The sequence below is a fragment of the Pleurodeles waltl genome, chromosome 5 (genome assembly GCF_031143425.1).
Source record: "Pleurodeles waltl isolate 20211129_DDA chromosome 5, aPleWal1.hap1.20221129, whole genome shotgun sequence".
Lineage (NCBI taxonomy): Eukaryota > Metazoa > Chordata > Amphibia > Caudata > Salamandridae > Pleurodeles > Pleurodeles waltl.
The window spans coordinates 298,279,884-298,306,904 of record NC_090444.1 but is presented as its reverse complement, the minus strand read 5'-3'; the positions used below and the strand labels follow the sequence as shown (position 1 = coordinate 298,306,904).

Sequence of the window (27,021 nt, the reverse complement as noted above, 5' to 3'; positions counted from 1 at the left end):
TATGTGCTATTTCAAAGTAAGGAATAGCATGCACAGAGTCCAAGGGTTCCCCTTAGAGGTAAAATAGTGGTAAAAATAGATAATACTAATGCTCTATTTTGTGGTAGTGTGGTCGAGCAGTAGGCTTATCCAAGGAGTAGTGTTAAGCATTTGTTGTACATACACATAGACAATAAATGAGGTACACACACTCAGAGACAAATCCAGCCAATAGGTTTTTGTATAGAAAAATATATTTTCTTAGTTTATTTTAAGAACCACAGATTCAAATTCTACATGTAATATCTCATTCGAAAGGTATTGCAGGTAAGTACTTTAGGAACTTCAAATCATCAAAATTGCATGTATACTTTTCAAGTTATTCACAAATAGCTGTTTTAAAAGTGGACACTTAGTGCAATTTTCACAGTTCCTAGGGGAGGTAAGTATTTGTTAGGTTAACCAGGTAAGTAAGGCACTTACAGGGCTTAGTTCTTGGTCCAAGGTAGCCCACCGTTGGGGGTTCAGAGCAACCCCAAAGTCACCACACCAGCAGCTCAGGGCCGGTCCGGTGCAGAGTTCAAAGTGGTGCCCAAAACACATAGGCTAGAATGGAGAGAAGGGGGTGCCCCGGTTCCGGTCTGCTTGCAGGTAAGTACCCGCGTCTTCGGAGGGCAGACCAGGGGGGTTTTGTAGGGCACCGGGGGGGACACAAGCCCACACAGAAATTTCACCCTCAGCAGCGCGGGGGCGGCCGGGTGCAGTGTAGAAACAAGCGTCGGGTTTGTAATGGAAGTCAATGGGAGATCTCGGGATCTCTTCAGCGCTGCAGGCAGGCAAGGGGGGGGTTCCTCGGGGAAACCTCCACTTGGTCAAGGGAGAGGGACTCCTGGGGGTCACTCCTCCAGTGAAAGTCCGGTCCTTCAGGTCCTGGGGGCTGCGGGTGCAGGGTCTCTCCCAGGTGTCGGGACTTAGGATTCAAAGAGTCGCGGTCAGGGGAAGCCTCGGGATTCCCTCTGCAGGCGGCGCTGTGGGGGCTCAGGGGGGACAGGTTTTTGTACTCAGTCTTAGAGTAGTCCTGGGGTCCCTCCTGAGGTGTTGGATCGCCACCAGCCGAGTCGGGGTCGCCGGGTGCAGTGTTGCAAGTCTCACGCTTCTTGCGGGGAGCTTGCAGGGTTCTTTAAAGCTGCTGGAAACAAAGTTGCAGCTTTTCTTGGAGCAGGTCCGCTGTCCTCGGGAGTTTCTTGTCTTTTCGAAGTAGGGGCAGTCCTCAGAGGATGTCAAGGTCGCTGGTCCCTTGGGAAGGCGTCGCTGGAGCAGGATCTTTGGAAGGCAGGAGACAGGCCGGTGAGTTTCTGGAGCCAAGGCAGTTGTCGTCTTCTGGTCTTCCGCTGCAGGGTTTTTCAGCTAGGCAGTCCTTCTTCTTGTAGTTGCAGGAATCTAATTTTTCTAGGGTTCAGGGTAGCCCTTAAATACTAAATTTAAGGGCGTGTTTAGGTCTGGGGGGTTAGTAGCCAATGGCTACTAGCCCTGAGGGTGGGTACACCCTCTTTGTGCCTCCTCCCAAGGGGAGGGGGTCACAATCCTAACCCTATTGGGGGAATCCTCCATCTGCAAGATGGAGGATTTCTAAAAGTCAGAGTCACCTCAGCTCAGGACACCTTAGGGGCTGTCCTGACTGGCCAGTGACTCCTCCTTGTGGCTTTCTTTGTTCCCTCCAGCCTTGCCGCCAAAAGTGGGGGCCGTGGCCGGAGGGGGCGGGCAACTCCACTAAGCTGGAGTGCCCTGCTGGGCTGTGACAAAGGGGTGAGCCTTTGAGGCTCACCGCCAGGTGTCACAGCTCCTGCCTGGGGGAGGTGTTAGCATCTCCACCCAGTGCAGGCTTTGTTACTGGCCTCAGAGTGACAAAGGCACTCTCCCCATGGGGCCAGCAACATGTCTCTGGTGTGGCAGGCTGCTGGAACTAGTCAGCCTACACAGATAGTCGGTTAAGTTTCAGGGGGCACCTCTAAGGTGCCCTCTGTGGTGTATTTTACAATAAAATGTACACTGGCATCAGTGTGCATTTATTGTGCTGAGAAGTTTGATACCAAACTTCCCAGTTTTCAGTGTAGCCATTATGGTGCTGTGGAGTTCGTGTTTGACAGACTCCCAGACCATATACTCTTATGGCTACCCTGCACTTACAATGTCTAAGGTTTTGTTTAGACACTGTAGGGGTACCATGCTCATGCACTGGTACCCTCTCCTATGGTATAGTGCACCCTGCCTTAGGGCTGTAAGGCCTGCTAGAGGGGTGTCTTACCTATACTGCATAGGCAGTGAGAGGCTGGCATGGCACCCTGAGGGGAGTGCCATGTCGACTTACTCGTTTTGTCCTCACTAGCACACACAAGCTGGCAAGCAGTGTGTCTGTGCTGAGTGAGAGGTCTCCAGGGTGGCATAAGACATGCTGCAGCCCTTAGAGACCTTCCTTGGCATCAGGGCCCTGGGTACTAGAAGTACCAGTTACAAGGGACTTATCTGGATGCCAGGGTCTGCCAATTGTGGATACAAAAGTACAGGTTAGGGAAGGAACACTGGTGCTGGGGCCTGGTTAGCAGGCCTCAGCACACTTTCAATTGTAAACATAGCATCAGCAAAGGCAAAAAGTCAGGGGGCAACCATGCCAAGGAGGCATTTCCTTACACCCCTCTAGCAGGCCTTACAGCCCTAAGGCAGGGTGCACTATATACCACAGGTGAGGGCATAGGTGCATGAGCACTATGCCCCTACAGTGTCTAAGCAAAACCTTAGACATTGTAAGTGCAGGGTAGCCATAAGAGTATATAGTCTGGGAGTCTGTCAAAAACGAACTCCACAGCTCCATAATGGCTACACTGAATACTGGGAAGTTTAGTATCAAACTTCTCAGAATAATAAACCCACACTGATGCCAGTGTTGGATTTATTAAAAAAATGCACACAGGGGGCATCTTAGAGATGCCCCCTGTATTTTACCCAATTGTTCAGTGCAGGACTGACTGCTCTGTGCCAGCCTGCTGCTGAGAGGCGAGTTTCTGACCCCATGTGGTGAGGGCCTTTGTGCTCTCTGAGGACAGAAACAAAAGCCTGCTCTAGGTGGAAGTGCTTCACACCTCCCCCCTGCAGGAACTGTAACACCTAGCAGTGAGCTTCAAAGGCTCAGGCTTCGTGTTACAATGCCCCAGGGCACACCAGCTAGTGGAGATGCCCGCCCCCTGGACACAGCCCCCACTTTTGGCGGCAAGTCCAGAGGAGATAATGAGAAAAACAAGGAGGAGTCACTGGCCAGTCAGGACAGCACCTAAGGTGTCCTGAGCTGAGGTGACTCTGACTTTTAGAAATCCTCCATCTTGCAGATGGATGATTCCCCCAATAGGGATAGGAATGTGCCCCCCTCCCCTCAGGGAGGAGGCACAAAGAGGGTGTAGCCACCCTCAGGGCTAGTAACCAGTGGCTACTAACCCCCAGACCTAAACACACCCCTAAATTCAGTATTTAGGGGCTCCCCAGAACCTAGGAAACTAGATTCCTGCAACCTAAGAAGAAGAGGACTGCTAAGCTGAAAAACCCTGCAGAGAAGACGGAGACACCAACTGCTTTGGCCCCAGCTCTACCGGCCTGTCTCCCCCCTTCTAAAGACACTGCTCCAGCGACGCTTTCCCCAGGGACCAGCGACCTCTGAATCCTCAGAGGACTGCCCTGCTCTAGAAGGACCAAGAACTCCAGAGGACAGCGGCTCTGTTCACCCAAGACTGCAACTTTGTTACAAAGGAGCAACTTTAAAACAACTTGCGTTTCCCGCCGTAAGCGTGAGACTTGACACTCTGCACCCGACACCCCCAGTTCGACTTGTGGAGAACAATCACTTCAGGGAGGACTGCCCTGTGACTGCGAGACCGTGAGTAGCCAGAGTTGCCCCCCCTGGGCCCCCACAGCAACGCCTGCAGAGGGAATCCCGAGGCTCCCCCTGACCGCGACTGTCTGCTTCTCAGAACCCGACGCCTGGTAGGGACACTGCACCCGCAGCCCCCAGGACCTGAAGGATCCGAACTCCAGTGCAGGAGTGACCCCCAGGAGGCCCTCTCCCTTGCCCAGGTGGTGACTACCCCGAGGAGCCCCCCCTTGCCTGCCTGCATAGCTGAAGAGACCCCTTGGTCTCCCATTGATTTAAACTACAAACCCGACGCATGTTTGCACACTGCACCCGGCCGCCCAGTGCTGCTGAGGGTGTACTTTCTGTGCTAACTTGTGTTCCCCCCCTGTGCCCTACAAAACCCTCCCCCCGGTCTGCCCTCCGAAGACGCGGGTACTTACCTGCTGGCAGACTGGAACCGGGGCACCCCCTTCTCCATTGAAGCCTATGTGTTTTGGGCACCACTTTGACTTCTGCACCGGACCGGCCCTGAGCTGCTGGTGTGGTAACTTTGGGGTTGCTCTGAACCCCCAACGGTGGGCTACCTTGGACCCAAACTTGAACCCCGTAGGTGGTTTACTTACCTGCAAACACTAACAAACTCTTACTCCCCCTAGGAACTGTGAAATTGCACTGTCTAGTTTTAAAATAGCTATATGTGATTTATGTGAAAAGTGTATATGCTATTTTGATTATTCAAAGTTCCTAAAGTACCTACCTGCAATACCTTTCATTTGAAGTATTACATGTAAAATTTGAACCTGTGGTTCTTAAAATAAACGAAAAACGAGAAAATATATTTTTCTATACAAAAACCTATTGGCCTGGAATTGTCTCTGAGTGTGTGTTTTCCATGTGGTTTCAGCTGATTCGGGTCTATGTATCCAGTTTAAGATCCACTGCAGCTGTGCCGAGGCAAAATACATTTCGAAGTTTGGGGCTCCTAGTCCACCCTCGCTTAACGAACGCTGTAGTGTGTTGAGGGCAACTCGTGTTCTACCACTTCCCCATATGAGTCTCAGTAAAGCTGCATTTAATTCTCGGAAAAAGCTTTTGGGTACTAACACCGGTAATGCAACCAAAAAGTATAAAAGTCGGGGGAGTAGCAACATGTTTGCTATCGCCACTCTACCTAATGGCGATAGCGGAAGTGCACACCAGAACCGCAGAGACCCCTTTATAGAGTTCAGTGCACGTCCAAGATTCCCATCTCTCAAATCCTCAGGTGTAGGAAGTTGGCTCTGTATGCACTATTTCAAAGTAAGGAATAGTATGCACAGAGTCCAAGGGTTCCCCTTAGAGGTAAGATAGTGGCAAAAAGAGATAATACTAATGCTCTATTTTGTGGTAGTGTGGTCGAGCAATAGGCTTATCAAAGGAGTAGTGTTAAGCATTTGTTGTACACACACAGGCAATAAATGAGGAACACACACTCAGACATTTCCAGGCCAATAGGTATTTGTATAGAAAAATATATTTTCTTAGTTTATTTTAAGAACCACAGGTTCAAATTTTACATGTAATACTTCAAATGAAAGGTATTGCAGGTAGGTACTTTAGGAACTTTGAATAATCAAAATAGCATATACAGTCTTCACATAAATCACATATAGCTATTTTAAAACTAGACAGTGCAATTTTCACAGTTCCTAGGGGGAGTAAGAGTTAGTTAGTTTTTGCAGGTAATAAACCACCTACGGGGTTCAGGTTTGGGTCCAAGGTAGCCCACCGTTGGGGGTTCAGAGCAACCCCAAAGTTACCACACCAGCAGCTCAGGGCCGGTCTGGTGCAGAGTTCAAAGTGGTGCCCAAAACGCATAGGCTTCAATGGAGAAGGGGGTATCCCGGTTCCAGTCTGCCAACAGGTAAGTACCCGCGTCTTCAGCGGCACGGGGGCGGCCGGGTGCAGTGTGCAAACACACGTCGGGTTTCCAATGTAAATCAATGGGAGACCAAGGGTTCTCTTCAGCGATGCAGGCAAGGGGGGGGCTCCTTGGGGTAGCCACCACCTGGGCAAGGGAAAGGGCCTCCTGGGGGTCACTCCTGCACTGGAGTTCCGATCTTTCAGGCCCTGGGGGCTGCAAGTGCAGAGTCTTTTCCAGGCGTCGGGATGTGGGAGTCAGGCAGTCGCAGTCAGGGGGAGCCTCGGGATTCCCTCTGCAGGCGTCGCTGTTAGGGTTCAGGGGGGCAACTCTGGCTACTCACAGTCTCGTAGTCCCCGGGGAGTCCTCCCTGAAGTGTTGTTTCTCCACAAGTCGATCTGGGGGCGTCGGGTGCAGAGTTGCAAGTCTCACGCTTCCGGCGGGAAACGCAGTTGTCTTGAAGTTGCTTCTTTGGAAACAAAGTTGCAGTCTTGGGTGAACAGAGCCGCTGTCCTCTGGAGTTTCTTGGTCCTTCTAGAGCAGGGCAGTCCTCTGAGGATTCAGAGGTCGCTGGTCCTGGGGAAAGCGTCGCTGAAGCAGTGTCTTTTCCCTGGGTGCCAGGGTTGTGCCAATTGTGGAAACAATGGTACATTTTAGGTGAAAGAACACTGGTGCTGGGGCCTGGTTAGCAGGGTTCCAGCACACTTCTCACTCAAGTCAGCATCAGTATCAGGCAAAAAGTGGGGGGGTAACTGCAACAGGGAGCCATTTCTTTACATCAGGTTTATGGTATATATGGACTCCCAGGAACTTGAAGGTGTCAAAGCACCATCTCAAGCGCCCCTCTTGTACTAGATCCCTGTTCTCAATGGGCAATACAGTCAGTGGGAACACACTTGATTTATCCCAGTTTACCTTTAGTCCTGATATTACGCCAAGTTCTTCTAATAGGGATATCACCAACGGCATAGTTTCATGACACTTTCTCACATATATAAGGGCTCCATCTGCATATAACGAAATTATATGGCGAGTCCCTTTGGTGATCACTCCCCACGGTTCCCCTTCCGTGCGTAGCCTGGTCGCCAGTGGTTCCATCGCTATGGCAAATTATAAAGGAGACAGTGGGCAACCCTGCCTGGTGCCCCTTTCAATAGGAAAACTATCAGATATAATGTCTCCTGTCTTTACTCTGGCCCTGGGTTGTGTGTATAGTATCTGCACCCAGCCTATGTAATTGGGCCCAAACCCCATACTTTGCATTGTTGCGAATAAATAGTCCCAACCCAGTGTGTCGAAGGCTTTCTCGATGTCCAGTGACATTGCCACATTATCATGTGCCTCTGTTAAAGTATCTCCTAATATGCTTAGCAGTCTGCGAATATTCGAGAAAGTGTTGCGTTTTGGGATAAACCCATTCTGATCTTCGTGTACCAGGGTGTGTATTATGGGGGCTAATCTGTTCGCCAGGATTTTACCTAATGTTTTACAATGTAGGTTTAATAGTGAAAGTGGTCTGTAAGACCTAACATCTGTGGGCTCACGGCCTTGTTTAGGCAGAACCACTATTAATGCTTCTCGCTGTGAACCTGGGAGTAATTTATGTGTCCATGCTTCTTTGAAAACTTCCAGTAAGTGTGATTTCAGATGTTTGGAGTACGTGTTATAATTTTCTATTGGTAGGCCATCTATTCCAGGAGCTTTGTTCCTAGACATCTGTGCTATAGCTGTCTCTAGTTCCGCCAACCCCAGAGGGGCTTCTAGTAACTCCATATCCGGTTGTGACAAATGTGTTAAGTTCACCTCCCTTAAAAAGGACCCAAGTTGTTGACTAGTGCATGATTCCCGTCCCATGTATAGGCTAGTATAGTAATTTTCAAACGCTTTATTAATTGCTTCTTGACTAGTGGCCATAGTTCCATCTGCCTGTCTTATAGCCCCTATCTGGGCTTGCTGGCGGTCCTCTCCGAGTAACCACGCCAATAGTCTCCCTGATTTATCCCCTTCCATCTGTAGACGCATTAGATAATAGTTATAGTCGTGGCGACGGAGTCTCAAATCCGCCTCTTTATATTTTAAGTGGGTGTTTCCTAATTCTTCCTGTGGTGCTCCGTTTTGTGCCCCTGCGATTTCTAGCTGTAAGGAAATGCCTCCTTGGCATGGTTACCCCCTGACTTTTTGCCTTTGCTGATGCTATGTTTTTGAATTGAAAGTGTGCGGAGGCCTGCTAACCAGGCCCCAGCACCAGTGTTCTTCCCTAACCTGTACTTTTGTATCCACAATTGGCACACCCTGGCATCCAGGTAAGTCCCTTGTAACTGGTACCTCTGGTACCAAAGGCCCTGATGCCAGGGAAGTTCTCTAAGGGCTGCAGCATGTCTTATGCCACCCTGGAGACCCCTCACTCAGCACAGACACACTGCTTGCCAGCTTGTGTGTGCTGGTGAGAACAAAATGAGTAAGTCGACATGGCACTCCCCTCAGGGTGCCATGCCAGCCTCTCACTGCCTATGCAAGTATAGATAAGTCACCCCTCTAGCAGGCCTTACAGCCCTAAGGCAGGGTGCACTATACCATAGGTGAGGGTACCAGTGCATGAGCACTGTACCCCTACAGTGTCTAAGCCAAACCTTAGACATTGTAAGTGCAGGGTAGCCATAAGAGTATATGGTCTGGGAGTTTGTCAAACACGAACTCCACAGCACCATAATGGCTACACTGAAAACTGGGAAGTTTGGTATCAAACTTCTCAGCACAATAAATGCACACTGATGCCAGTGTACATTTTATTGTGAAATACACCCCAGAGGGCACCTTAGAGGTGCCCCCTGAAACTGTATCCAACTATCTGTGTAGGCTGACTGGTTCCAGCAGCCTGCCACACTAGAGACATGTTGCTGGCCCCATGGGGAGAGTGCCTTTGTCACTCTGAGGCCAGTAACAAAGCCTGCACTGGGTGGAGATGCTAACACCTCCCCCAGGCAGGAGCTGTAACACCTGGCGGTGAGCCTCAAAGGCTCACCCCTTTGTTCCAGCACCGCAGGACACTCCAGCTAGTGGAGTTGCCCGCCCCCTCCGGCCACGGCCCCCACTTTTGGCGGCAAGGCCGGAGAAAATAATGAGAAAAACAAGGAGTCGTCACTGGCCAGTCAGGACAGCCCCTAAGGTGTCCTGAGCTGAAGTGACTAACTTTTAGAAATCCTCCATCTTGCAGATGGAGGATTCCCCCAATAGGATTAGGGATGTGACCACCTCCCCTTGGGAGGAGGCACAAAAAGGGTGTACCCACCCTCAGGGCTAGTAGCCATTGGCTACTAACCCCCCAGACCTAAACACGCCCTTAAATTTAGTATTTAAGGACTTCCCTGAACCCAAGAATTTAGATTCCTGAAACTACCAGAAGAAGAGGACTGCTGAGCTGAAAAACCCCTGCAGAGGAAGAACAGAAGACACCAACTGCTTTGGCCCCAGACTTACCGGCCTTTCTCCTGCCTTCCAAAGAAACCTGCTTCAGCGACGCTTTCCAAGGGACCAGCGACCTCTGAATCCTCTGAGGACTGCCCTGCTTCAAGAAAGACAAGAAACTCCCGAGGACAGTGGCACTGCTCCAAAAGAACTGCAACTTTGTTACAGAGGAGCAGATTTAAAGACCCCTGCAAATCCCCGCAAGAAGCGTGAGACTTGCAACACTGCACCCGGCGACACCGACTCGACTGGTGGAGAACCAACACCTCAGGGAGGACCCTCCAGCGACTCCGAGACCGTGAGTAACCAAAGTTGTCCCCCCTGAGCCCCCACAGCGCCGCCTGCAGAGGGAATCCCGAGGCTCCCCCTGACCGCGACTGCCTGAACCTAAAGTCCCGACGGCTGGAAAAGACCCTGCACCCGCAGCCCCCAGCACCTGAAGGAACGGAACTTCTGTGCAGGAGTGACCCCCAGGAGGCCTTCTCCCTTGCCCAGGTGGTGGCTACCCCGAAGAGCCCCCCCCCCCCCCCCCCCCTTGCCTGCCTGCACCGCTGAAGAGACCCCTTGGTCTCCCATTGAAATCAACAGAGAACCCAACGCTTGTTTACACACTGCACCCGGCCGCCCCCGCGCTGCTGAGGGTGTACTTTTTGTGCTAACTTGTGTCCCCCCCGTGCCCTACAAAACCCCCCTGGTCTGCCCTCGGAAGACGTGGGTACTTACCTGCTGGCAGACTGGAACCGGGGCACCCCCTTCTCTCCATTGAAGCCTATGTGTTTTGGGCACCTCTTTGACCTCTGCACCTGACCGGCCCTGAGCTGCTGGTGTGGTAACTTTGAGGTTGCTCTGAACCCCCAACGGTGGGCTACCTTGGACCCAAAACTGTGACCTGTAAGTGACTTACTTACCTGTTAAAACTAACAATACTTTACCTCCCCCAGGAACTGTGAAAATTGCACTGTGTCCACTTTTAAAACAGCTATTTGTGTTTTATGTAAAAAGTATATATGCTACTGTAATTATTCAAAGTTCCTAAAGTACTTACCTGCAATACCTTTCAAATGAGATATTACATGTAGAATTTGAACCTGTGGTTCTTAAAATAAACTAAGAAAATATATGTTCGATGGCATCTGTCGCTGTAGATTCACATGTTGTGCATAGCCCGCCATCTGGTGTTGGGTCGGAGTGTTACAAGTTGTTTTTCTTCGAAGAAGTCTTTCGAGTCACGGGACCGAGGGACTCCTCCTCTTTGTCTCCATTGCGCATGGGCGTCAACTCCATCTTCGATTGTTTTCTTTCCGCCATCGGGTTCGGACGTGTTCCTTTCGCTCCGGGTTTCGGAACGGAAAGTTAGCTCAAAATCGGAAAATTACGTCGGTATTGTTGCGTTCGGGATCGGGTTAGATAGCATCGACATCGCATCGATACGATAACATCTCCGTTGCCCTTCGGGGTAGTTTTCGATCCCCCGTCGGGGCCTGGTCGGCCCGACCGCGTGTGACATCGACGCTGATGGAACGGACCCCGTTCCGTTTCTGTCCTAAATGCCACAACAAATACCCATATACAGACCAACATTCGGTCTGTAACCTGTGCCTGTCGCCCGAGCACAGGGAAGAAACTTGTGAGGCCTGTCGTGCGTTCCGGTCCCGAAAAACGCTCCGTGACCGCCGAGCCAGAAGACTGCAAATGGCGTCCACGCCGACAGGACACCGAGATTTCGAGGAACAAGAAGAAGTAGAAGCCTTCTCGATCCATGAATCGGACTCGGACGAATTCGATGACCATGAAACAGTGAGTAAGACGTCGAAGATAGCACATAAGAAAACTGACAAGGCCCAGGGGACGCCACTGCCATCAGGCTATGGCTCAACCCATAAACTCGGTGACCGACCATCGGCACCGAAGAAGGCCGAAATAGTGCTGAGATCGTCCGACTCTGGTCGAGACACAGGCACCCAGCCATCTCGGGACCGAGATAGTGCTGCCGGCAAAGATCGACGCCGAGATAGCGGAGCCGAAGCTGCTCGACGCAGAGACAGCGGCACTGAGGAGGATCGACGCCGAGAGGGGTCGACTCCGAAAAAGAGGAAAGTCGCCTCGGAGCCGAAAAAGAGCGTGGACATGGTTTCGGTGCCAAAACGACCCGCAACCGAGCCAACTACCGGTTCCTATTCAGAGGAACAATCACTGTCCTCTCAAATGCAAAAGCATAGATTCGAAGAGGAATTACAATCCACTGAGGTGGACCACACTCAAAAAAGGATTTTTATACAGAGTGGAACAGGGAAAATAAGCACCCTTCCCCCTATTAGGAGGAAGAGGAGACTGGAATTCCAACAAGAACAAAAACCACAAACAAAACTGGTGAAGAAGGTAACTCCGCCACCCTCTCCTCCACCTGTGGCTCCCATTTCACCGGCACAGACTCCGTCACATTCACTGGCTCACACCACCTTAAGCCAAGGTGACCAGGACCAAGATGCTTGGGACTTATACGACGCCCCAGTGTCGGACAACAGTCCTGAGGCGTATCCTACAAAGCCCTCACCACCAGAAGACAGCACAGCATATTCACAAGTGGTGGCTAGAGCAGCAGAGTTCCACAACGTGTCTCTACACTTGGAGCCTGTCGAAGATGACTTCCTCTTCAACACCCTCTCTTCCACACATAGCACCTACCAAAGCCTGCCTATGCTCCCAGGAATGCTAAGGCACGCAAAGGACCTATTCAAAGAGCCTGTCAAAAGTAGGGCAATAACACCGAGGGTGGAAAAAAAATATAAAGCACCTCCCACAGACCCAGCTTTCATCACCTCACAACTGCCACCAGATTCGGTTGTGGTAGGGGCGGCTCGCAAGAGAGCAAACTCCCACACATCGGGCGATGCACCACCCCCAGATAAGGAGAGCCGAAAGTTCGATGCAGCCGGTAAAAGGGTCGCAGTACAGGCTGCAAACCAGTGGCGCATCGCAAACTCTCAAGTGCTCCTAGCGCGATATGACAGAGCCCACTGGGATGAGATGCAACACCTCATTGAGCATCTGCCCACAGAACTACAAAAGAGGGCGAAACAAGTGGTTGAGGAGGGCCAAAACATCTCCAATAACCAGATACGCTCCTCTATGGACGCAGCGGACACAGCAGCAAGAGCGGTTAACACGGCAGTAACCATCGGAAGGCACGCGTGGCTACGAACATCTGGTTTTAAACCAGAGATACAGCAGGCGGTGCTCAATATGCCATTCAATGAGCAACAATTGTTCGGACCTGAACTGGACACTGCAATTGAGAAGCTAAAAAAGGACACTGACACTGCAAAAGCCATGGGCGCGCTCTACTCCCCGCAGAGCAGAGGCACTTTCAACACCTTCCGCAAGACAACCTTTAGAGGGGGGTTTCGGGGTCAATCCACACAACCCAGTACCTCACAGTCAACACCGTCCACCTACCAGGGACAGTACCAAAGGGGAGGCTTTCGGGGCCAATACAGAGGGGGACAATTCCCTAGAAGCAGGGGAAAATTTCAAGGCCCCAAAACACCTACAAACAGTGACTCACACGTCACTCATCCCCTCCACACAACACCAGTGGGGGAAAGAATAAGTCAGTATTACCAAGAGTGGGAGAACATAACAACAGACACTTGGGTCTTAGCAATTATCCAACATGGTTATTGCATAGAATTTCTACAAATCCCTCCAAACATACCACCAAAAACACAAAATATATCAAAACAACATTCGGACCTCCTAGAAATAGAAGTTCAAGCATTACTGCAAAAGAACGCAATAGAACTGGTACCAGATACACAAACAAATACAGGGGTTTACTCACTGTACTTTCTAATACCAAAGAAGGACAAAACACTGAGACCAATCCTAGACCTCAGAACACTAAACACATACATCAAATCAGAACACTTTCACATGGTCACGCTACAGGAAGTGTTACCATTGCTAAAGCAACAAGATTACATGACAACCTTAGATCTCAAAGACGCGTATTTCCACATACCAATACATCCGTCGCACAGGAAATACCTAAGGTTCGTATTCAAAGGAATACATTACCAATTCAAAGTATTGCCGTTCGGTTTAACAACTGCACCAAGAGTCTTCACAAAGTGCCTAGCAGTAGTGGCTGCACACATCAGAAGGCAGCAAATACACGTATTCCCGTATCTAGACGATTGGCTAATCAAGACCGACTCACTGACAAGGTGCTCACACCACACAGATCAGGTCATACAAACCCTCTACAAACTCGGTTTCACCATCAACTATGCGAAATCACACATTCTGCCGTGCAAGGTACAACAATACCTAGGAGCGACAATAGATACAACAAGGGGAATAGCCACTCCAAGTCCACAAAGGGTTCAAAATTTGCAAAAGATTATACAACGCATGTATCCAACACAAAGAATACAGGCGAAGATGATATTACAACTCCTAGGCATGATGTCCTCATGCATAGCCATTGTCCCAAACGCAAGGTTGCACATGCTGCCCTTACAACAGTGCCTAGCATCACAATGGTCACAAGCACAGGGTCAGCTTCTAGATCTGGTGTTGATAGACCGCCTAACATACCTCTCGCTTCTATGGTGGAACAATATAAATTTAAACAAAGGGCGGCCTTTCCAAGTCCCAATGCCACAATACGTGATAACAACAGATGCTTCCATGACAGGGTGGGGAGCACACCTCAATCAACACAGCATACAAGGACAATGGGACGTACATCAAAGAAAGCTGCATATAAATCACCTCGAACTACTAGCAGTTTTCCAAGCATTAAAAGCATTTCAACCAATCATAACTCACAAATACATTCTTGTCAAAACGGACAACATGACAACAATGTATTATCTAAACAAACAGGGGGGGACACACTCGACACAGCTGTGCCTTCTGGCACAAAAAATATGGGAATGGGCAATTCACAACCACATTCGCCTAATAGCACAGTTTATTCCAGGGATCCAGAATCAACTTGCAGACAATCTCTCTCGAGATCACCAACAGGTCCACGAGAGGGAAATTCACCCCCAAATTCTAAACACTTAATTCAAACGTTGGGGAACACCTCAAATAGACTTATTTGCAACAAAGGAGAACGCAAAAATCCCAAAACTTCGCATCCAGATACCCACACAGGCAGTCTCAAGGCAATGCCCTATGGATGAACTGGTCAGGGATATTTGCGTACGCTTTTCCCCCTCTCCCTCTCCTTCCATATCTAGTAAACAAATTGAGTCAAAACAAACTCAAACTCATACTGATAGCACCAACATGGGCAAGGCAACCATGGTACACAACACTGCTAGACCTATCAGTAGTACCCCACGTCAAGTTGCCCAACAGGCCAGATCTGTTAACACAACACAAACAACAGATCAGGCATCCAAACCCAGCATCGCTGAATCTAGCAATCTGGCTCCTGAAATCCTAGAATTCGGACACTTAAACCTCACACAAGAATGTATGGAAGTCATAAAGCAAGCTAGAAGACCATCCACTAGACACTGCTGTGCAAGCAAATGGAAAAGGTTTGTTTGCTACTGCCATCATAATCAAATTCAACCATTACACGCATCTCCAAAAGATGTAGTGGGTTACTTACTACACTTACAAAAATCGAACCTGGCCTTCTCTTCCATTAAAATACACCTAGCAGCAATATCTGCATACCTGCAGATTACCCATTCAAATTCACTATTTAGGATACCGGTCATTAAAGCGTTTATGGAAGGCCTCAAAAGAATTATACCACCAAGGACACCACCCGTTCCTTCATGGAACCTCAACATCGTCTTAACAAGACTCATGGGTCCACCCTTTGAACCTATGCACTCTTGCGAAATACAATTCCTAACCTGGAAAGTTGCATTTCTCATCGCCATCACATCTCTAAGAAGAGTAAGTGAAATTCAGGTGTTTACAATACAAGAACCTTTTATCCAACTACACAAAAATAAAGTAGTCCTAAGGACCAATCCTAAATTTTTGCCAAAGGTTATTTCACCGTTCCACCTAAATCAAACGGTAGAGCTACCAGTGTTCTTCCCACAGCCAGATTCCATAGCTGAAAGGGCACTACATACATTAGACGTCAAAAGAGCACTAATGTACTACATCGACAGAACTAAACACATCAGAAAAACGAAACAACTGTTTATTGCATTTCAAAAACCTCACGCAGGAAACCCAATATCGAAACAGGGTATAGCCAGATGGATAGTTAAGTGCATCCAAATCTGCTACCTTAAAGCAAAAAGACAACTGCCCATTACACCAAGGGCACACTCAACCAGAAAGAAAGGCGCTACCATGGCCTTCCTAGGGAATATTCCAATGCACGAAATATGTAAGGCAGCCACATGGTCTACGCCTCACACATTTACCAAGCACTACTGTGTAGACGTGCTATCAGCACAACAAGCCACAGTAGGTCAAGCTGTACTAAGAACCTTATTTCAGACTACTTCCACTCCTACAGGCTGAGCCACCGCTTTTGGGGAGATAACTGCTTACTAGTCTATGCACAACATGTGTATCTACAGCGACAGATACCATCGAACTGAAAATGTCACTTACCCAGTGTAGAAAGTTGGCTCTGTATGTGCTATTTCAAAGTAAGGAATAGCATGCACAGAGTCCAAGGGTTCCCCTTAGAGGTAAAATAGTGGTAAAAATAGATAATACTAATGCTCTATTTTGTGGTAGTGTGGTCGAGCAGTAGGCTTATCCAAGGAGTAGTGTTAAGCATTTGTTGTACATACACATAGACAATAAATGAGGTACACTCAGAGACAAATCCAGCCAATAGGTTTTGTTATAGAAAAATATCTTTTCTTAGTTTATTTTAAGAACTACAGGTTCAAATTTAACATGTAATATCTTGTTTGAAAGGTATTGCAAGTAAGTACATTAGGAACTTTGAATCATTTCAATTGCATGTATACTTTTCAAGTTATTGACAAATAGCTATTTCAAAAGTGGACACTTAGTGCAATTTTCACAGTTCCTGGGGGAGGTAAGTTTTGTTAGTTTTACCAGGTAAGTAAGACACTTACAGGGTTCAGTTCTTGGTCCAAGATCGCCCACCGTTGGGGGTTCAGAGCAACCCCAAAGTCACCACACCAGCAGCTCAGGGCCGGTCAGGTGCAGAGTTCAAAGTGGTGTCCAAAACGCATAGGCTAGAATGGAGAGAAGGGGGTGCCCCGGTTCCGGTCTGCTTGCAGGTAAGTACCCGCGTCTTCGGAGGGCAGACCAGGGGGGTTTTGTAGGGCACCGGGGGGGACACAAGCCCACACAGAAATTTCACCCTCAGCAGCGCGGGGGCGGCCGGGTGCAGTGTAGAAACAAGCGTCGGGTTTGCAATGTTAGTCTATGAGAGATCAACGGATCTCTTCAGCGCTGCAGGCAGGCAAGGGGGGGCTTCCTCGGGGAAACCTCCACTTGGGCAAGGGAGAGGGACTCCTGGGGGTCACTTCTCCAGTGAAAGTCCGGTCCTTCAGGTCCTGGGGGCTGCGGGTGCAGGGTCTTTTCCAGGCGTCGGGACTTAGGTTTCAGAGAGTCGCGGTCAGGGGAAGCCTCGCGATTCCCTCTGCAGGCGGCGCTGTGGGGGCTCAGGGGGGACGGGTTTTGGTACTCACAGTCGTAGAGTAGTCCGGGGGTCCTCCCTGAGGTGTTGGTTCTCCACCAGCCGAGTCGGGGTCGCCGGGTGCAGTGTTGCAAGTCTCACGCTTCTTGCGGGGAGTTGCAGGGTTCTTTAAAGCTGCTTCTTGAGACGAAGTTGCAGTCTTTTTGGAGCAGGTCCGCTGTCGTCGTCGAAGCAGGGCAGTCCTCAGAGGGTTCAGAGGTCGCTGGTCCCTTTTGGAAGGCGTCGCTGGAGCAGAGTTCCTTGGAAGGCAGGAGACAGGCCGGTGAGTTTCTGGAGCCAAGGCAGTTGTTGTCTTCTGGTCTTCCTCTGCAGGGGTTTTCAGCTGGGCAGTCCTTCTTCTTGTTGTTGCAGGAATCTAATTTTCTAGGGTTCAGGGTAGCCCTTAAATACTAAATTTAAGGGCGTGTTTAGGTCTGGGGGATTAGTAGCCAATGGCTACTAGCCCTGAGGGTGGGTACACCCTCTTTGTGCCTCCTCCCAAGGGGGGGGGGTCACAATCCTAACCCTATTGGGGGAATCCTCCATCTGCAAGATGGAGGATTTCTAAAAGTTAGAGTCACCTCAGATCAGGACACCTTATGGGCTGTCCTGACTGGCCAGTGACTCCTCCTTGTTGCTTTCTTTGTTCCCTCCAGCCTTGCCGCCAAAAGTGGGGGCCGTGGCCGGAGGGGGCGGGCAACTCCACTAAGCTGGAGTGCCCTGCTGGGCTGTGACAAAGGGGTGAGCCTTTGAGGCTCACCGCCAGGTGTTACAGCTCCTGCCTGGGGGAGGTGTTAGCATCTCCACCCAGTGCAGGCTTTGTTACTGGCCTCAGAGTGACAAAGGCACTCTCCCCATGGGGCCAGCAACCTGTCTCTAGTGTGGCAGGCTGCTGGAACTAGTCAGCCTACACAGACAGTCGGTTAAGTTTCAGGGGGCACCTCTAAGGTGCCCTCTGGGGTGTATTTTGCAATAAAATGTACACTGGCATCAGTGTGCATTTATTGTGCTGAGAAGTTTGATACCAAACTTCCCAGTTTTCAGTGTAGCCATTATGGTGCTGTGGAGTTCGTGTTTGACAAACTCCCAGACCATATACTCTTATGGCTACCCTGCACTTACAATGTCTAAGGTTTTGTTTAGACACTGTAGGGGTACCATGCTCATGCACTGGTACCCTCACCTATGGTATAGTGCACCCTGCCTTAGGGCTGTAAGGCCTGCTAGAGGGGTGTCTTACCTATACTGCATAGGCAGTGAGAGGCTGGCATGGCACCCTGAGGGGAGTGCCATGTCGACTTACTCGTTTTGTCCTCACTAGCACACACAAGCTGGCAAGCAGTGTGTCTGTGCTGAGTGAGAGGTCTCCAGGGTGGCATAAGACATGCTGCAGCCCTTAGAGACCTTCCTTGGCATCAGGGCCCTTGGTACTAGAAGTACCAGTTACAAGGGACTTATCTGGATGCCAGGGTCTGCCAATTGTGGATACAAAAGTACAGGTTAGGGAAAGAACACTGGTGCTGGGGCCTGGTTAGCAGGCCTCAGCACACTTTCAATTGTAAACATAGCATCAGCAAAGGCAAAAAGTCAGGGGGCAACCATGCCAAGGAGCCATTTCCTTACACCCAGTGTACATCTGTTCGTGGCATCAGTCGCTGAAGATTCACATGTGCCCACCCACCTCCCCGGGAGCCTGTAGCCGTTTGGAAGTTAGCTTCAACTTTGTACATTTGTAAATATATTAAATCTTAAATAGGTACATACTTATTCACTCCATTGCATGGGCACTATTACTAACAAACAACTCCTACCTCACCCTCTGCGGGGAAAACAATTGAAGATGGAGTCGACGCCCATGCGCAATGGAGACAAAGAGGAGGAGTCCCTCGGTCCCGTGACTCGAAAGACTTCTTCGAAGAAAAACAACTTGTAACACTCCGACCCAACACCAGATGGCGGGCTATGCACAACATGTGAATCTTCAGCGACTGATGCCACGAACAGATGTACACTGGGTAAGTGACATTTTCATTTTCTATAACAAAACCTATTGGCTGGAATTGTCTCTGAGTGTGTGTTCCTCATTTATTGCCTGTGTGTATGTACAACAAATGCTTAACACTACTCCTTTGATAAGCCTACTGCTCGACCACACTACCACAAAATAGAGCATTGGTATTATCGCTTTTTGCCACTATCTTACCTCTAAGGGGAACCCTTGGACTCTGCATGCTATTCCTTACTTTGAAATAGCACATACAGAGCCAACTTCCTACATTGGTGGATCAGCGGTGGGGTACAAGACTGCATTTGCTGGACTACTCAGCCAATACCTGATCACACGACAAATTCCAAAAATTGTCATTAGAAATGGATTTTTTGCAATTTGAAATTTTTCTAAATTCTTTAAAGTCCTGCTAGGGCCTTGTGTTAGTCCCTGTTAGCATTTCTTTTAGAGTTTAAAAGTTTGGTAAAAGTTTGAATTAGATTCTAGAACTAGTCTTTAGATTCTTAAAAAGTATTCCAACTTTTAGAAGCATAATGTCTAGTACAGATGTGAATGTGGTGGAACTCGACACCACACCTTACCTCCATCTTTAAATGAGGGAGCTAAGGTCACTCTGTAAAATAAAGAAAATAGCAATGGGCCCCAGACCTTCCAAACTACAGCTCCAGGAGCTGTTGGCAGAGTTTGAAAAGGCCAACCGCTTTGAGGATGGCAACACAGAGGATGATGATAGTGACTTGGAGGATGATTCCCCCCTACCAGTCCTATCTAGGGAGGACAGGGCCTCTCAAGCCCTGACTCCAAGCATAATAGTCAGAGAAGCTGGCTCCCTCACAGGAGAGACCAACCTCTCTGAAATCACTGAGGATAACTCCAGTGAAGAGGACATCCAGTTAGCCAGGATGGCCAAAAGATTGGCTTTGGAAAGACAGATCCTAGCCATAGAAAGGGAAAGACAAGAGATGGGCCTATGACCCATCAATGGTGGCAGCAACATAAATAGGGTCAGAGATTCTCCTGACATGTTGAAAATCCCTAAAGGGATTGTAACTAAATATGAAGATGGTGATGACATCACCAAATGGTTCACAGCTTTTGAGAGGGCTTGTGTAACCAGAAAAGTGAACAAATCTCACTGGGGTGCTCTCCTTTGGGAAATGTTCACAGGAAAGTGTAGGGATAGACTCCTCACACTCTCTGGAAAAGATGCAGAATCTTATGACCTCATGAAGGGTACCCTGATTGAGGGCTTTGGATTCTCCACTGAGGAGTATAGGATTAGATTCAGGGGGGTTCAAAAATCCGCGAGCCAGACCTGGGTTGACTTTGTAGACTACTCAGTAAAAACACTAGATGGTTGGATTCAAGGCAGTGGTGTAAGTAATTATGATGGGCTGTACAATTTATTTGTGAAAGAACACCTATTAAGTAATTGTATAAATGATAAACTGAATCAGCATCTGGTAGACCTAGGACCAATTTCTCCCCAAGAATTGGGAAAGAAGGCGGACCATTGGGTCAAGACTAGGGTGTCCAAAACTTCCACAGGGGGTGACCAAAAGAAAAGGGTCACAAAACCTCTCCAGGGGAAGGGTGGTGAGACAGCCAAAAACAGTAAAGAGTCTTCTACAGGCCCCCAAAAACCTGCACAGGAGGGTGGGCCCAGAGCCTCTTCACAAAACAATTCTGGGTACAAGGGTAAAAACTTTGATCCCAAAAAGGCCTGGTGTCGTAGCTGTAGTCAGTCTGGACACCAAACTGGAGACAAGGCCTGTCCCAAGAAAAATACCACTTCAAACTCCACTCCAGCTAACACTGGAATGGCTAGTCTCCAAGTGGGATCAACAGTGTGCCCAGAGCAAATCAGGTGTCACACTGAAGCTACATTAGTCTCTTAGGGTGGGGTGGATTTAGCCACACTAGCTGCCTGGCCCCCTAACATGCAAAAATACAGGCAGCAGCTCTTAATTAATGGGACAAGTGTAGAGGGTCTGAGGGATACAGGTGCCAGTGTCACTATGGTGACAGAGAAACTGGTTTCCCCTGGCCAATACCTGACTGGACAAACTTATCCAGACACCAATGCTGACAATCAAACTAAAGTACATCCCATGGCTATGGTAACTTTAGAGTGGGGAGGGGTCAATGGCCTGAAACAGGTGGTGGTCTCCTCAAATATCCCAGTAGACTGTTTGCTTGGAAATGACCTGGAGTCCTCAGCATGGGCTGAGGTAGAACTGAAAACCCATGCAGCCATGCTGGGTATCCCTGAACTGGTGTGTCAAGACATGGGCACAGTGCAAGGCACAGGGTGAAAAAGTAGAGCTGGAGTCTGGAAAAAGGGCCCAGCCTACCAAGAGGAAAGGAAAGTCAGCTGGGAAACCAGCTGCAACACAACAACAAAAAGAGAACCTCTCTTCTCAGGAAGAAGTTCTGCCCTCTGAGGGAACTGAGCCCATGGAGCTGGACCCTTATCAGGTTGAGCTCTTAGGCCCAGGGGGACCCTCAAGGGAAGAGTTGTGTAAGGGACAAGAAACCTGTCCCTCTCTTGAAGGCCTTAGGCAGCAAGCTGCTAAAGAGTCCAAAGGCAAGAAAGCTGGAACACATAGGGTCTATTGGGAAGATGGACTCCTGTACACTGAGGCAAGAGATCCCAAACCTGGTGCCACTAGGAGAGTGGTGGTGCCTCAGGAGTTCAGAGAGTTTATTCTGACCTTAGCCCATGATATTCCCCTTGCTGGGCATTTGGGACAAACCAAGACGTGGGAGAGGTTAGTCAACCACTTCTACTGGCCCAACATGTCCCAGAAGGTTAAGGAGTTTTGCACCTCCTGTACCACCTGTCAAGCCAGTGGCAAGACATGTGGACATCCAAAGGCCCCCCCTCATTCCACTTCCAGTGGTGGGGGTCCCCTTTGAAAGAGTGGGTGTGGACATAGTGGGTCCACTTGAACCTCCCACAGCCTCAGGAAATATGTACATCCTAGTAGTAGTGGATCATGCTACTAGGTATCCTGAAGCTATTCCCCTTAGGTCGACTACTGCCCCTGCAGTAGCCAAGGGCCTCATTGGTATCTTTACCAGAGAGGGCTTCCCTAAGGAGGTGGTGTCTGACAGAGGTACCAACTTCATGTCAGCATACCTAAAACATATGTGGAATGAGTGTGGAGTGACTTATAAGTTCACTACACCCTATCATCCACAAACTAATGGTCTTGTTGAGAGATTCAACAAGACATTAAAGGGCATGATCATGGGGCTCCCAGAAAAACTCAAAAGGAGATGGGATGTCCTCTTGCCATGTCTGCTTTTCGCTTACAGAGAGGTGCCTCAGAAGGGAGTAGGGTTCTCACCCTTTGAACTTCTGTTTGGCCACCCTGTAAGGGGACCACTTGCTCTTGTTAAAGAAGGCTGGGAGAGACCTCTTCATGAGCCTAAACAAGACATAGTGGACTATGTACTTGGCCTTCGCTCAAGAATGGCAGAGTACATGGAAAAGGCAAGTAAAAACCTTGAGGCCAGCCAACAGCTCCAGAAGTTTTGGTATGACCAAAAAGCTGCAATGGTTGAATTTCAACCAGGGTAGAAAGTCTGGGTTCTGGAGCCCGTGGCTCCCAGGGCACTTCAGGACAGATGGAGTGGCCCTTACCCAGTGCTAGAGAAGAAGAGTCAGGTCACCTACCTGGTGGACCTAGGCACAAGCAGGAGCCCCAAGAGGGTGATCCATGTAAACCGCCTAAAACTCTTCCATGATAGGGCTGATGTGAATCTGTTGATGGTAACAGATGAGGACCAGGAAGCTGAGAGTGAACCTCTCCCTGATCTCCTCTCATCAAACCCTAAAGATGGCTCAGTGGATGTAGTGATCTATTCAGACACCCTCTCTGGCCAACAGCAATCTGACTGTAGGAAGGTCCTGCAGCAGTTTGCTGAGCTCTTTTCCCTAACCCCTGGTCAGACACACCTGTGTACCCATTATGTGGACACAGGAGACAGCATGCCTGTCAAAAACAAAATATTCAGACAGTCTGACCAAGTTAAGGAAAGCATCAAGGTGGAAGTCCACAAGATGCTGGAATTGGGAGTAATTGAGTACTCTGACAGCCCCTGGGCTAGCCCAGTGGTCTTAGTCCCCAAACCTCACACCAAAGAAGGAAAGAGAGAAATGAGGTTTTGTGTGGACTACAGAGGTCTTAATTCTGTCACCAAGACAGATGCCCATCCCATTCCTAGAGCTGATGAGCTGATAGACAAATTAGGTGCTGCCAAATTCTTAAGTACCTTTGACTTAACAGCAGGGTACTGGCAAATCAAAATGGCACCTGGAGCAAAAGAGAAAACAGCATTCTCCACACCTGATGGGCGTTATCAGTTCACTGTTATGCCCTTTGGTTTAAAGAATGCCCCTGCCACCTTCCAAAGGTTGGTGAATCAAGTCCTTGCTGGGTTGGAATCCTTTAGTGCAGCTTATCTTGATGATATTGCTGTCTTTAGCTCCACCTGGCAGGATCACCTGGTCCACCTGAAGAAGGTTTTGAAGGCTCTGCAATCAGCAGGCCTCTCTATCAAGGCATCCGAATGCCAGATAGGGCAGGGAACTGTGGTTTACTTGGGACACCTTGTAGGTGGAGGCCAAGTTCAGCCACTCCAGCCTAAGATCCAGACTATTCTGGACTGGGTAGCTCCAAAAACCCAGACTCAAGTCAGGGCATTCCTTGGCTTGACTGGGTACTATAGGAGGTTTGTGAAGGGATATGGATCCATTGTGACAGCCCTCACAGAACTCACCTCCAAGAAAATGCCCAAGAAGGTAAACTGGACTGTAGAATGCCAACAGGCCTTTGACACCCTGAAACAAGCAATGTGCACAGCACCAGTTCTGAAAGCTCCAGATTACTCCAAGCAATTAATTGTGCAAACAGATGCCTCTGAACATGGGATAGGGGCAGTTTTGTCCCAAATAAATGATGATGGCCTTGACCAGCCTGTTGCTTTCATTAGCAGGAGGCTACTCCCCAGGGAGCAGCGTTGGAGTGCCATTGAGAGGGAGGCCTTTGCTGTGGTTTGGTCCTTGAAAAAGCTGAGACCATACCTCTTTGGTACTCACTTTGTAGTTCAAACTGACCACAGACCTCTCAGATGGCTGATGCAAATGAAAGGTGAAAATCCAAAACTGTTGAGGTGGTCCATCTCCCTACAGGGAATGGACTTTATAGTGGAACACAGACCTGGGACTGCCCATGCCAATGCAGATGGCCTTTCCAGGTTCTTCCACTTAGAAAATGAAGACTCTCTTGGGAAAGGTTAGTCTCATCCTCTTTCGTTTGGGGGGGGGGGGGGGGTTGTGTAAGGAAATGCCTCCTTGGCATGGTTACCCCCTGACTTTTAGCCTTTGCTGATGCTATGTTTTTGAATTGAAAGTGTGCTGAGGCCTGCTAACCAGGCCCCAGCACCAGTGTTCTTTCCCTAACCTGTACTTTTGTATCCACAAATGGCACACCCTGGCATCCAGGTAAGTCCCTTGTAACTGGTACCTCTGGTACCAAGGGCCCTGATGCCAGGGAAGGTCTCTAAGGGCTGCAGCATGTCTTATGCCACCCTGGAGACCCCTCACTCAGCACAGACACACTGCTTGCCAGCTTGTGTGTGCTGGTGAGAACAAAATGAGTAAGTCGACATGGCACTCCCCTCAGGGTGCCATGCCAGCCTCTCACTGCCTATGCAAGTATAGATAAGTCACCCCTCTAGCAGGCCTTACAGCCCTAAGGCAGGGTGCACTATACCATAGGTGAGGGCACCAGTGCATGAGCACCCCTACAGTGTCTAAGCCAAACCTTAGATATTGTAAGTGCAGGGTAGCCATAAGAGTATATGGTCTGGGAGTTTGTCAAACACAAACTCCACAGCCCCATAATGGCTACACTGAAAACTGGGAAGTTTGGTATCAAACTTCTCGGCACAATAAATGCACACTGATGCCAGTGTACATTTTATTGTGAAATACACCCCAGATGGCACCTTAGAGGTGCCCCCTGAAACTGTATCCAACTATCTGTGTAGGCTGACTGGTTCCAGCAGCCTGCCACAACCGAGACATGTTGCTGGCCCCATGGGGAGAGTGCCTTTGTCACTCTGAGGCCAGTAACAAAGCCTGCACTGGGTGGAGATGCTAACACCTCCCCCAGGCAGGAGCTGTAACACCTTGCGGTGAGCCTCAAAGGCTCACCCCTTTGTTCCAGCACCGCAGGACACTCCAGCTAGTGGAGTTGCCCGCCCCCTCCGGCCACGGCCCCCACTTTTGGCGGCAAGGCCGGAGAAAATAATGAGAAAAACGAGGAGTCGTCACTGGCCAGTCAGGACAGCCCCTAAGGTGTCCTGAGCTGAAGTGACTCTAACTTTTAGAAATCCTCCATCTTGCAGATGGAGGATTCCCCCAATAGGATTAGGGATGTGACCCCCTCCCCTTGGGAGGAGGCACAAAAAGGGTGTACCCACCCTCAGGGCTAGTAGCAATTGGCTACTAACCCCCCAGACCTAAACACGCCCTTAAATTTAGTATTTAAGGGCTTCCCTGAACCCAAGAATTTAGATTCCTGAAACTACCAGAAGAAGACTGCTGAGCTGAAAAACCCCTGCAGAGGAAGAACAGAAGACACCAACTGCTTTGGCCCCAGACTTACCGGCCTGTCTCCTGCTTTCCAAAGAAACCTGCTATAGCGACGCTTTCCAAGGGACCAGCGACCTCTGAATCCTCTGAGGACTGCCCTGCTTCAAGAAAGACAAGAAACTCCCGAGGACAGCGGCACTGCTCCAAAAGAACTGCAACTTTGTTACAGAGGAGCAGATTTAAAGACCCCTGAAAAATCCCCGCAAGAAGCGTGAGACTTGCAACACTGCACCCGGCGACCCCGACTCGACTGGTGGAGAACCAACACCTCAGGGAGGACCCTCCGGCGACTCCGAGACCGTGAGTAACCAAAGTTGTCCCCCTTGAGCCCCCACAGCGACGCCTGCAGAGGGAATCCCGAGGCTCCCCCTGACCGCGACTGCCTGAACCTAAAGTCCAGACGGCTGGAAAAGACCCTGCACCCGCAGCCCCCAGCACCTGAAGGAACGGAACTTCTGTGCAGGAGTGACCCCCAGGAGGCCTTCTCCCTTGCCCAGGTGGTGGCTACCCCGAGGAGCCCCCCCCTTGCCTGCCTGCACCGCTGAAGAGACCCCTTGGTCTCCCATTGAAATCAACAGAGAACCTGACGCTTGTTTACACACTGCACCCGGCCGCCCCCGCGCTGCTGAGGGTGTACTTTTTGTGTGGACTTGTGTGTCCCCCGGTGCCCTACAAAACCCCCCTGGTCTGCCCTCCGAAGACGCGGGTACTTTCCTGCTGGCAGACTGGAACCGGGGCACCCCCTTCTCTCCATTGAAGCCTATGTGTTTTGGGCACCTCTTTGACCTCTGCACCTGACCGGCCCTGAGCTGCTGGTGTGGTAACTTTGGGGTTGCTCTGAACCCCCAACGGTGGGCTACCTTGGACCCCAAACTGAGACCTGTAAGTGACTTACTTACCTGTTAAAATTAACAATACTTTACCTCCCCCAGGAACTGTGAAAATTGCACTGTCCACTTTTAAAACAGCTATTTGTGTTTTATGTAAAAAGTATATATGCTACTGTAATTATTCAAAGTTCCTAAAGTACTTACCTGCAATACCTTTCAAATGAGATATTACATGTAGAATTTGAACCTGTGGTTCTTAAAATAAACTAAGAAAATATATTTTTCTATAACAAAACCTATTGGCTGGAATTGTCTCTGAGTGTGTGTTCCTCATTTATTGACTGTGTGTATGTACAACAAATGCTTAACACTACTCCTTTGATAAGCCTACTGCTCGACCACACTACCACAAAATAGAGCATTGGTATTATCTCTTTTTGCCACTATCTTACCTCTAAGGGGAACCCTTGGACTCTGTGCATGCTATTTCTTACTTTGAAATAGCACATACAGAGCCAAGTTCCTACACTAGCCTTCTCAGTTCTTTCTCCAGCGTAGTGACTTCGACGTGTAGTGAGCGCCTGACCCCCCAGCTAGCAGACACAGTGCCCCCTAACAAT

The 27,021-nt window shown here is 49.4% G+C and overlaps 1 protein-coding gene across 2 annotated transcripts in view; it reads left to right on the top strand.

The window, feature by feature from the left end:
* Window positions 1-27,021, top strand: part of FBXO11 (F-box protein 11) — a 608,024-nt gene that overhangs the window by 396,386 nt on the left and 184,617 nt on the right. The window lies entirely within an intron of this gene.